Source organism: Callorhinus ursinus, unplaced genomic scaffold (assembly GCF_003265705.2).
Source record: "Callorhinus ursinus isolate GAN/ISIS: 27379988/994484 unplaced genomic scaffold, GSC_fseal_2.0 scaffold31, whole genome shotgun sequence".
Taxonomy (NCBI): Eukaryota; Metazoa; Chordata; class Mammalia; order Carnivora; family Otariidae; genus Callorhinus; species Callorhinus ursinus.
In genome coordinates this window covers 16,178,155-16,190,427 of record NW_027397093.1, presented here as the reverse complement: position 1 = coordinate 16,190,427, position 12,273 = coordinate 16,178,155, and the positions used below count along the sequence as shown (strand labels likewise).

At 40.2% G+C, this 12,273-nt stretch overlaps 1 protein-coding gene across 3 annotated transcripts in view; it reads left to right on the top strand.

Moving 5' to 3' along the window:
- Positions 1-12,273, top strand: part of TET1 (tet methylcytosine dioxygenase 1) — a 128,704-nt gene that overhangs the window by 52,200 nt on the left and 64,231 nt on the right. The window lies entirely within an intron of this gene.

Genomic DNA, 12,273 nt, shown 5'->3' with positions numbered 1-12,273 from the left:
CTACACTCAGCTCTTTACAATCATCCTCAGTTGTATGATAGTAAAAGTGTGGCGATTTTCTGTTTTATGACACCAGTCTTTTGGGGACTGTGGAACTCAGAATCGTGTCCCTTTCTCATTTATGTTTTTATTCCTGTGTTTCTTAATTGGATTTATATTCCATGATGTTTAAGGTGTTTCTGAAGAATTAAAAGGTATATAGTCCCAGATTTGAATTTGTCCGTGATACCTGTCAAAGAACTACATAGAGGGTAGGGGGGAAATGCAGTGCCCTCTTCCTTGAGGTAGTAATGACTTATAACTTCAATGAAGTTTTTTGTAATGCCTTCATGTTTTCCTGTGGCATTTTGTTTGCACTTTGAAATACATAAAACAATGATGATAACACGCGTGCTGGTGTTTTATTCCAAATAATGTGAGCCCAAGCAGATGACTTTTTTTTTATGTTTTTAAGATTTATTTATTTGTTTGAGCACGAGAAAGCAAGAGCGCATGTGCAGGTGTGTACCAGAGAGGGGCAGAGGGAACAGGAGAGAAAGAGTCTCAAGTCTTGTGTTCCCTCTCTCGCTGTGTCTCTTGACAGAGAGAGACACAGCGAGAGAGGGAACACAAGCAAGGGGAGTGGGAGAGGGAAAAGCAGGCTTCCCATGGAGTAGGGAGCCCAATGTGGGGCTCGATCCCAGGATTCTGGGACCATGACCTGACCTGAAGGCAGGCGCTTAGCTACCCAAGCGCCCCAATAAATAAAATCTTAAAAAAAAGAGAGAGAATAATATTGAAAGACAGGAAGAGAATCAGTAGTAAATTTAAAAGAGTCTATGTCTTTTATTTATTTTTAAAGATTTTATTTATTTATCTGAGAGAGAGAGAGAGAGAGAGTGAGAGAGCATGAGCGCGGGGAGGAAAGGGAGAAGCTGACTCTCCGCGAGCAGGGAGCCCATTGTGGGGCTCTATCACAAGACCGTGGGATCATGACCTGAGCCGAAGGCAGATGCTTAACCAACTGAGCCACCCAGCCGCCCTGAGTCTGTCTTTTAAATTAATAGAGGAAAAGAGAATAAAATAGAAAAATAACCCATTTAGCAAAAAAACTACCAGCACCAAACATTTATTATTACATTGTGACTATAAAATGTAGTCACCATCTAAAAGAAATGACTCGGATTATGTAAATAAAACAAAGTCTATAAATTAAATGATTTGTTGTCTACAAGGAACACTCCTAAAGGAAAGAGAGTTGAAACTCAGAGGATGGGCAAAAATATTCCAGAGAAATATAAACAAAACTAGAACATGCTACTATTTTAAATTTAAATTCTTCATAATTATTGCCATCTCTAAATTTAAAAATTGAACCAAGAGTAACAAGTTTATCACATCTAGATATTATCAATTATTCTTTGTCAATCTGACATTTTAAAATTGAATTTAAAAATTATTACTGAGGGTTTGTTTTTCAGCTTTATTGGGGTATAATTGACAAATTTGTATGATGTTTAAAGTTTGTAGTGTGGTGTTTTTTTTTTTTTTTTTAAAGATTTTATTTATTTATTTGAGAGAGAGAGAGAATGAGAGATACAGAGCACGAGAAGGAAGAGGGTCAGAGGGAGAAGCAGACTCCCCGCCGAGCGGGGAGCCCGATGTGGGACTCGATCCAGGGACTCCAGGATCATGACCTGAGCCGAAGGCAGTCGCCCAACCAACTGAGCCACCCAGGCGCCCCTGTAGTGTGGTGTTTTGATACACATATACACTTTGGTAGGATTCCCTCCATCATAGTAACATCATTACCTCACAGATTTACCTTTTTTTTTTTTTAGTGAGAACATTTGAATTCTACTCCTTTAGCAAATTTAATTATATAATACAGTGTTATCAACTATAGTCACCACGTTGTACATTGGATCCTCAGACCTTTTTCACCTTATAACTGAAAGTTTATACCCTTTTTACCAACCTCTCCCTATTTCCTCCACCCTCCAGTCCCTGGCAGTCACTTTTGTACTGTTTCTGTGAGTTTGCCTTTTTAAGATTTTAGATTCCAAATACAAATGTTCCCATGCAGTATTTGTCGTTCTCTCTCTGACGCATTTCATTTAGCATAATACTCATAAGGATCATTCATGTTCATCCATGTTGTTTCAAATGACAGGATTTCCTTCTCCTTTTGTAAGGCTGAATAAATATCCCTGTGTGTGTGTGTGTGTACATATATACACATATTCTCATTTACTTTATCCATTCATCTGTCAGACACGCTAGGTTGTTGCCTTACCTTGGCTGTTGTGAATAATGCTGCTACCTCATGGAGGTGATATCTCCTTTTGGTTTTGCATTTATGTGATGATTGATAATGATTAGCACCGGGACACCTGGCTGGCTGAATTGGTAGAGCATCTGACTCTTTTTTTTTTTTTTTTAAGATTTTATTTATTTATTTGACAGAGAGAGGGAACACAAGCAGGGGGAGTGGGAGAGGGAGAAGCAGGCTTCCCGTGGAGCAGGGAGCCCGATGCGGGGCTCGATCCTAGGACCCTGGGATCATGACCTGAGCTGAAGGCAGACACTTAACGACTGAGCCACCCAGGCGCCCCTTGGCCATCTGCATTTTAGTTGTTGGAAAAAAAATCTATTTAGGTCCTTAATTTTATTTATTATTAATGAAGTGAGATATCTTTTTGTAGAAAAATTAATACTGGAATTCGGCATACGTAGTTTCTGGATTTTATTTCAGTTTTGTATGCCTTTATAATTTATTCATTTATTTTATTTATTTGAGAGAGGGAGAGTGTGGCAGGAAGGAGCAGAGGAGAGGGACAGAGCTCAGACATGGGGCTTGAGCTCAGAGCTCACAGCCCAACAAGGGGCTCTTATCCAGGACCCTGAGATCAGGACATGAGCCAAAATCAAGATCAGATGCTCAACTGACTCAGCCACCCAGGCACCCCATGCCTTTATAAAAGAAAAAACTACAACAACAACAACAACAACAACAACAACAACAAACAACTTTATTATAAAAGGAACAGATACTGGGGCGCCTGGGTGGCTCAGTTGTTAAGCATCTGCCTTCGGTTCAGGTCATGATCCCAGGGTCCTGGGATCGAGCCCTGCATGGGGCTCCCTGCTCAGTGGGAAGCCTGCTTCTCCCTCTCCCACTCCCCCTGCTTGTGTTACCTCTCTTGCTGTGTCTCTGTCAAATAAATAAATAAAATCTTAAAAAAAAAGAACAGATACTAGTTGAAAAAAGTTAAAATATCACAGGGCTGAAAGTTCCAATTCCCATTTTCTTTCTCCCTTCCTCCCCATCCCTTTTATTTCACAGCAATAACCTTAGGACTACTTTGTTGTGTATCTCTTCAGATGTTTTATTATTTTATTTTAAAATTATTTTTAAAAGATTTTATTTTTAAATAATCTCTTCACCCAACATGGGGTTTGAACTCACAACCCTGAGATCAAGAGTGTCATGCTCTTGGGGCGCCTGGGTGGCTCAGTTGGTTGGGCGACTGCCTTCGGCTCAGGTCATGATCCTGGAGTCCCGGGATCGAGTCCCACATCGGGCTCCCTGCTCAGGGGGGAGTCTGCTTCTCCCTGTGACCCTCTTCCCTCTCGTGCTCTCTATCTCTCATTCTCTCTCTCTCTCAAATAAATAAATAAAATATTAAAAAAAAAAAAAAAAAGAGTGTCATGCTCTACCAACTTAGTCAGCCAGGGGCCCCTCTTCAGATGTTCTAAATCTACACTTAGAGATTTCTCCTCAACCGTCCCCAGGTACACACACAGAAGACTGTATCCTATGTTCCTCTTCAGTTGGTCTTTTCATGAAATTTTTGGATCTTTTGCCATTTCAGTACATGGTATTTCATGGGCTACCTAGAATTCCATTGTACAGACATATCATACCATACTTCATTCACCTAGTCCTGTATTGTTTTTGAGATATTTCCTGTACAGTGCAGCTCAAACAAGTCTCCCATAAACATTTTTGTATACTTTTAAAAAAATTCTTTTTCTTATTAAGGACATATCTAAATCTGGAAATATTTTAAAATTGTTACTTCTTTTTAAAAAAAAATTTTATTTATTTATTTGAAAGAGAGAGACACAGCGAGAGAGAACACAAGCAGGGGGAGTGGGAGAGGGAGAAGCAGGCTTCCTGCTGAGCAGGGATCCCAATGCGGGGCTCAATCCCAGGACCCCGGGATCATGTCCTTAACCGAAGGCAGATGCCTAATGACTGAGCCACCCATGTGCCCCTAAAATTGTTACTTCTAATAGAAGGAGAAGGGTAAGGCAAAATTTCCATCATTGTACTTATTTTATGGAAATAAAAGGAGGGGAAAAAAGGAGTGTACTCATGATAGGAATTTGTATTGATGGGTAGTACCTCTTAGCTTCATGACTTGCCAGTAGGTGCTTATCTGGATTTCTCTTCTTGACTTGACAAGACTGAGTCATGCATTAAAAGGTCAGTTAGGTAGAAGAGGACCAGAGCTCCGGTGAAGGAGAAAGGTGTTATATACAGACTGAGTGGTGGTAGATGAGCATGGAGTCATTTAGTGATGGTAGGTACTGGAGACTGTTTTGCAGGAGGCAAGGAAAGACTAGAACAAGTTTACCTAAATTAACTTCTTTTTCCTAACCGATCCTGCCACGTGAGGTGTCTGGTTCCAGAAGAGCCATCTTCTGAAAACAAGTATTTGTAAAATCAACATTTGGAAAGGAAGGATTTTTCCTTTATTCTAAAATAATATTTACAAGTCAGTAAAGCTAAATTGGAAAATCTCTCCAGATTAAACCACCCTGTGAATTTTCTTCTAAATTCATTTGTGTACTTATTTATTCTTATGATAATCATCCAGCTTTTTAAATAATCATTTTAAGCAGAAAACAAGTTGAGAGAATAATGCAGTGAACACCACTATGTCCATTACTGCAATTCAATATTTGACTTTTTGTATGTGTATAAACCACTGGTAAGTTGCAGGTTATCATCTTTAAGGTTAAGTCCTACCATACAATCATACCATTATTAAGATTCCCTGATATTATCTAATATCTAGTATAGACTTAGATTTTCCCATTTGTTCCCAAAATAAAACACATTTGTGAACCTAGAGGACAGTCACGAAAATCTCGCCTCTGGGGACTAAAGTCCAGGATGAAGAGACTGTATTGCAAACAGATAAGTAGGTACAATCAATTGATATGATAAATATCTGTGCCAAGATAGTAAAGGAAGGAGTGTTCAGTTTTATCTGAGCAGAGCTGGGGGATAAGAAATACTTGAGTTTGCCCGCTGGGGGATTGTTAAAAATTGTTGATTTCTACCAGATACCTTTCTTCTAGTTTTAAGTGTTTTTTGGGCAAAATTGATGGGGGAGGGTTGAATGAAGAAAGGGCATTCTACCTTAAGGCTGCTACTCAAGAAAGGACTGGGCTGATTAAAATAGCCTTAGGGGACGCAAGGCTGGGGGTGGGGCTGGTCTGAGGATACTGCTGTTTTAAGGTACAGTCTGTAGAATTTCGCCAAGGCTAGGATCTTGGAGACCTTTCTTGCAGTACTAAAAAATGTGAATTTTGCTCTGGTGGTTAGTGTTTCCCAGGTTGCCTTACCTTACTGCTCTTTGAGTCCTTATAGAGTTTCTACCTTCAGATTAAGGGAACCTTGCTGGGGCTAGTTTAGAATTTCGTTTTCTAAAAACCCCTAGGGTGATGTTGATGTTTAGCCAGGTGTTTGTGGAATGCAGCCTAAAGCAATGAGATTTGCATTTAAAATGATCTCTGTAAATAACTGCATATCTGATCATTGAAATTTGTGTTGTACAAATGAAGAAACTGACTTTGTGATTTTATTTAATTTTAATTAATTAATTTTTTTAAGGATTTTATTTATTTATTTGACAGAGAGAGAGACAGTGAGAGAGGGAACACAAGCGGGGGGAGTGGGAGAGGGAGAAGCAGGCTTCCCGCCGAGCAGGGAGCCCGATGCGGGGCTTGATGCCAGGACTCTGGGATCATGACCGGAGCCGAAGGCAGACACTTAACAACTGAGCCACCCAGGAGCCCCTAATTTTAATTGATTTAAAATTTAAAATTGAATTAAAGTGAAATATTTTTTATTAAATACAACTTTGTTTTAGTACCACTACATTTTACTTTAACCATTGAAAATTTAGCAATGAATTAATTTGCAGTATGTATAAAATATACACTGAATTTCTTGGATTTAATATACAAAAAGTAAAATATCTTCATTAATTTTTATATTACATGTTGAAATTATATTTTTTATGGTGGCTTAAATAAAAATATATTAAAATTTGTTTCACCTGTTTCCTTTTACTTTTAAGAAATAAACCTCCTAAAACCTTTGAAATTATTTTCTGTAGCCCACATTGTATTTCCATTGGACAGTGCTTCCTTAGAGTTACAGTATATGAAGGTTTGGGAGTCCTACAGACTGGAACTCAATCCCAATTCTGAGTTTAATCCACTAAGGGTAGTAGGTGAAAGGTTAGGTTCTGAAAATGCTTGTTACCTAACATTCACTAGAATGTAATATCCAGGGGTACCTGGGTGGCTCAGTTGGTTAAGCATCTGCCTTTGGCTCAGGTCATGATCTTGGGGTCCTTTGAGTCAGCTCAGCAGGAAGTCAGCCTCTCCCTGTCCCTCTGCCCCTGTGCTCCCCCACTCCATTCTCTCTCTCTCTCAAATAAATAAATAAAATCTTTAGATTTTATTTATTTATTTGAGAGAGAATGAGAGCACAAGCAGGGGGAGTAGCAGAGGGAGAGGGAGAAGCAGGCTCCACGCTTGAGCAGGGAGCCCAACACGGGGCTCAATCTCAGGACCCTGGGATCATGACCTGAGCCGAAGGCAGATGCTTAACAGACTGAGCCACCCAGGTACCCCTAAATAAATAAAATTTTTAAAAATAATAAAGAATGTGGGCGCCTGGGTGGCTCAGTTGGTTAAGCGACTGCCTTCGGCTCAGGTCGTGATCCTGGAGTCCTGGGATCGAGTCCCGCATTGGGCTCCCTGCTCGGCGGGGAGTCTGCTTCTCCCTCTGACCCTCTTCCCTCTCGTGCTCTCTATCTCTCATTCTCTCTCTCTCAAATACATAAATAAAATCTTTAAAAAAAAATAAAGAATGTAATATCCATAAGAACTGGTACCTCTCATTTTAACTCTCTCATTAACCATGCGTACAACATGTTACGGGTACTCTTATAAATATTTGTAGAATGAATCCACTAAGGCAAAAAGCAGTAGAAATGAAGATCTCAGGATGAAAGGAAGAGGTTTTAAGTAAGACCCCCGAATTCATTGGCTGAATTTGGGTGTTGAATGGAGGAGACTTCCGAGGAGACTCATGAGTTATTATATTAGGTGAGTTTTGGGGTTAAAGCAGGGTTGGGGTAGAGGTAACTCATTAAGTTTTAGATGTGGTTGAGTTTTGATTGCCTGATGATGATGTCCAGTTGGTGGATGACCGAGTTTGAGGTTTAGAGGAAAGATCTTGTCTTGCTGTGGGAGTCATCGGCAAATAGGTTTAGACTGGAAGCCTGTATCTAGATAAATGGGGAGCCTGGAGAGAAGGCAAAGGGGAACACTGCCCTTTATAAGTGGGCAGAAAATCCAGGAAAGGAGATTGAAATGTAGTGTGGAGAATTGAAGGGAGAACGTTAAAGATGTGAGCAGCAGTATTAAAAGATATTCTGGCAGTCCATTGAATTTGACAATTGGGACTATATTGGTGAGTCTTGGGCAGTTTCAATGAGGTGGTGGCCGCAGAATCCTAATTATAGTGGGCTGAAGAGTGGGTGATACTGAGGGCAGGCAATTATTTGAAGGCCATTTTTTGTAAATTGGTGCAGTCAGATAGGGTGAGAGCTAAGGGTTTTGTTTTCTTTAGCTAGAAAAGCCTTAAGTTTGTTATAGCCTGTGGGGAGGCAGCTAGAAGGGAAAGATTTGCAGATCTTGGTACTTTGGCTCCAGAATGCTCTCTGATTTTTCTGTTAGGAATGTGTAAATACCTCTGTGCATAGCATCACCAGCTAAGTGCTAAATAAATACTCAGTATTCTTGGAGCTTATGTTCTTAGAAAGCCTAAACAGAAATCGACACTTTTTTTTTCTTTAAAGGGAAACATTGAGGAAGGAGACCCAAGGCCACATGAGCAATATTGGAAAGAACTGAAAGTTGAAATCTTTATTGGTGCCTTGTAGGATCACGAATTAACTAGTTATCTGAGGGCCTTCTGGATGGAGTTGGGTGAGACAAGGTCCTTGAATTCATCTTTGATGATGAGGGAGCATTCCAGACAAAATGACTTGATAGAGGCTAAATCCTAGTGGAAAACAGGATTTGTCTTAAGACCAGTCTCCTGAAATCTTGAGGAGCATTTAAATGCCCTAAAAAAAAAAAAAAAGATATTTGCAGCCTGCCTTCTATCATGAGCCTTGACAGTATGAGTGCATATAAATTGCATTTGTCAAACTAGTATGATTGACTCTAGTCTGAATGAATTAGATAATCGGCGATTTTTGTGTTCTTTTCATTGTTTTTTAAAAATTAATGTGGTACTTCACGTTGGGGTATTATTTAATACACATAAGTTTTCGGGGCACCTGGCTGGCTGAGTTGGTAGAGCGGCATTGGAGCCTACTTAAAAAAAAAAAAAAAAAAAAAAAAAACCCAGTAAGTTTTCAATGAACCTTCTAATGATACAAAACTGAAAATTTTGAGTAAAGAGTTAGGAAAAAGGTAAATTAAATCAGATTTATCCATAAGTAAGGAGGGTTATAGTCTAGGGAACATTTGGAGAGAAAATAGTGACCTCTGATCATATCCTGAAGAGTTGGACTGTAAATTGGCTTCTAATTTCACCCAACTCTCCTTGATAATGTGGTGTGAACCCAGTGTGCATATGCTGAATTTGCACAAAAGGTGAGAATATTTTGAATAGCAATGCTATTCTGTTACAACTTAAAAACAGGTGAATGAAAGTAGGCCAGTGGGTTCAGAAAAACAATAATTCACACAACCATAGGAATTGAGTTCTTTTAAGTTTTAAGTGTCGACGGTAATCTTGGGTCAGTAAACATTACTAAATATTAGTAACTAATGGAATACATCATAAATGTTAATTATTACTTAAAGAGCAGTGCCTTGGGAGAGACCTCTAGTTTGATTCTGGGTCTGAGAGTATTGATTTGACTTTGCCTAGTTACTTAAACTTTCTAAATCTTATCAGAAGAATGGAGATACTAATACTATACTTAGGAAAAGCAAAGGAGATTAATTCTTATAAAACATTAATGAGGGCGCCTGGGTGGCTCAGTCGGTGATCCCAGGGTCCTGGGATGAGTCCCACATCGGTCTTCCTGCTTGGCAGGGAGCCTGCCTCTCCCTCTCTCACTCCCCCTGCTTGTGTTCCTGCTATTGCTATCTCTGTCTCTGTCAAATAAATAAATAAAATCTTAAAAAAAACAACAACACATGAATGATGATGCCTGGCAAGCAGTCAATGCTCAATACATGAATAATAGCTACTAATAAATATTTTTTTTCTTAATTGTGGATTTGAGACTGGAGTTAGTAGGTTTTTGCTATATGTTGAAGGACATGTAACAAAAAAAGAACTACCTATTAGGTGTTTTTCCCCTAAATAGTCAGTTCATTTCCACACATAGTAAGGTCCAACAATATGTATAAATGCATTATTTCATTTAATCTTCACAATAAACTGGTTCAGTGAATGCTGTTGCTCGTCCTGATTTATCTTAGGGAAACTGAGGCTCAAAGAGGCTTCATAGAGCAAGGGCTCCCTCTCAGCCACCTGGTTGGTAAGTGATGGAGCAGGGAAAGTAGCCAAACTTTGTCTGATTCCATTAAAGCCCCATTCTGAAAAATCTGTGAAACATAAAGAATAAACTACACTGGACACAGAGTTGGTTATAACTTTAAGCATGGGGAAGACTGTTCATGAGAAGGGTGAAGAATGAACAGACAGTGGGTTTGGCTTTGGAGTCCTCCTAAATTGTAGGCTCAGGGTGACACATCTATAACCTGGGGACAGAGGCACAGAAACCTGGAGCTCCCAGGGACACCTAGATTTTAGAGTTTCAGTTGAGACTCTCCTTGGAGGTCTACAAAAGAGCAGGTTAAGGAATGATGGAATTTGGCAATTGAGGGCTCACGTGTAGAACCTTGGGGTAGCCATTTAAGACATTTGAAGGAGGAGGGAATTTGATAGGATGATAGCTTGAGGCAAATTTCGGGTCTGAAAAGGTTTTTAGTCTTTTTGACTTGGAATAAATTGTACTGGCTCAAAGCTTCGGAGGAAGATGGAAGGAACAAGGACACCTGGGACTAGAGAGGTTTCATTCTTAGGTCAGTTTTGTATACATTCATAACCCATCTACAATTTACATGTTTTTGGATTAAATAGAAATTGTCCCTCCCTCTAACAATCTGCTTCCCCTCCTCTGGCCGCCGCCCCTCGCCCCGCCCCCAGTTAAAGACTTTACGTTGGATTCTGAGACCCTGTGGCCAAATGAGGGTGGAGTTTTTGTTGGGGGTAGGAGTAAAAAAATTCGAATAGAAAAGAAGTCTGGATGTGGTGGATGGAAGTGGAAAAGGAGCTTTCAGAGTCTCTGGGATGACTTTTGTTCAGCCCAGGCGTGGAAGAGCCCTAAGGCTTCATGGCACCCAGGTCGGACATGTGGGGATAAGTACAGACTCAGTCGCATAGACCCCACCCTCTCCTGCCTTTCTATAAACTTTGGACGTCTTATAGGGTGGCTGTAGGCAAGCTGCAGAAAACAGAACAGAGACAAAGCTCAAATATGAGGGCTACAAAACGTGGTGGGGTGGGTGTCCTCTTTTTATGCCTCAAAAAGGAAAAGAACTAGACAGTTGTACTGCTGCAGGAAAATAAGGTAACTGTTTTGCAGGTCCCCTTTGAAGAAAGATGTGTGTGTGTGTGTGTGTGTGTGTGTGTGTGTGTTCAGTGTTGATTTTAGCTTTGGTGAATGGCTGGTTTATCTTTCTTTTAATTTCAGTTTGGGTTTGTTCGAAAGCAGTTGTGCAGAGCAGGGGCTGACCTCCACACTTCTGTGGGAATGTGGGGGGTCAAATACCGGATCCAGCATGATTGCATCATTTTAAAGTCAACATAAATGGAGCCACCAGTGGTTCTGAATTTTTTTCTCCAAACACTTAATTTTCAGGTTGAGAACATAGGTCCTGAGAGTGTCACATCTAATCAGGTATACATACTTTATGGGCTGCTCCTTGTCTTCTACGTCTTAGTTTTTCTTTTTTTTTTAGGGCTTATTTATTTATTTGAGAAAGAGTACGCGAGTGGGGGGGAGGGGCAGAGGGGGAGAGAGAGAGAGAGAAGCAGACTCCGTTGTCAGTGCAGAGCCCAATGTGGGGCTCTCGTGGGGCTCTATCCACCTCGCGACCCTGACATCATGACCTGAGCCGAAATCAAGAGTTGCACGACTCAACCTATTGAACCACCCAGGCGCCCCTTCTACACGTTAGTTTTTTTAATTCATCAAAGTGGATGAAGATCAGTTCTTGATTGCTGGGAGAGGGTAAAAAAAATCTTAGATATTATGATGGGACCACATTACTACATATCTGTGGAATTAAAATTTCCTGGGGAAGGCTATTAGGGAAAAAGTGTTTTAAAAGACTACTGGGTGGGGGGTGAAAAAAGAAAGCAAAAAAAAAAAAAAAAAAAACCACCAAAAAACCCTAAAGGCAGGTTGAGAAACACTGATCTGCGTGCAGTAAGGTCATAGTCTTGTGGACCATGTCTCTGTACATGCTTTGAAAGACTTTTCCATGTGATCTGAGCAGCTGTTTCTTGATACAGGAAATACAGCATGTATGTAATGTGAGTGTTGGGAGAGGCGACAGTCAGATTCTGTCCAAAGGGCATAGTCATTTCAGAATAAAATACCACTTTGCTCAATGCCATTTGAGCTAATGCAAGAGTGGGTGTGAGTGTCACTATGATAGGAATGTGGAAAATGAGAAAACAGGGTGCTTAGCAACTGTTGGACCCAGATCTGATCTAAGGTGATCAACATTCTTGTCGGTTCAGAAGGGGTAAGGGACCCAGTGCAACGTATAGTCTTGTGCCTAGCATAGAGCGCAACGCAGAGAACTGGAAGAATTTGAATTACTGTCCTTTCTTTCTTTCTCTTTCTTTCTTTCTTTCTTTCTTTCTTTCTTTCTTTCTTTCTTTCT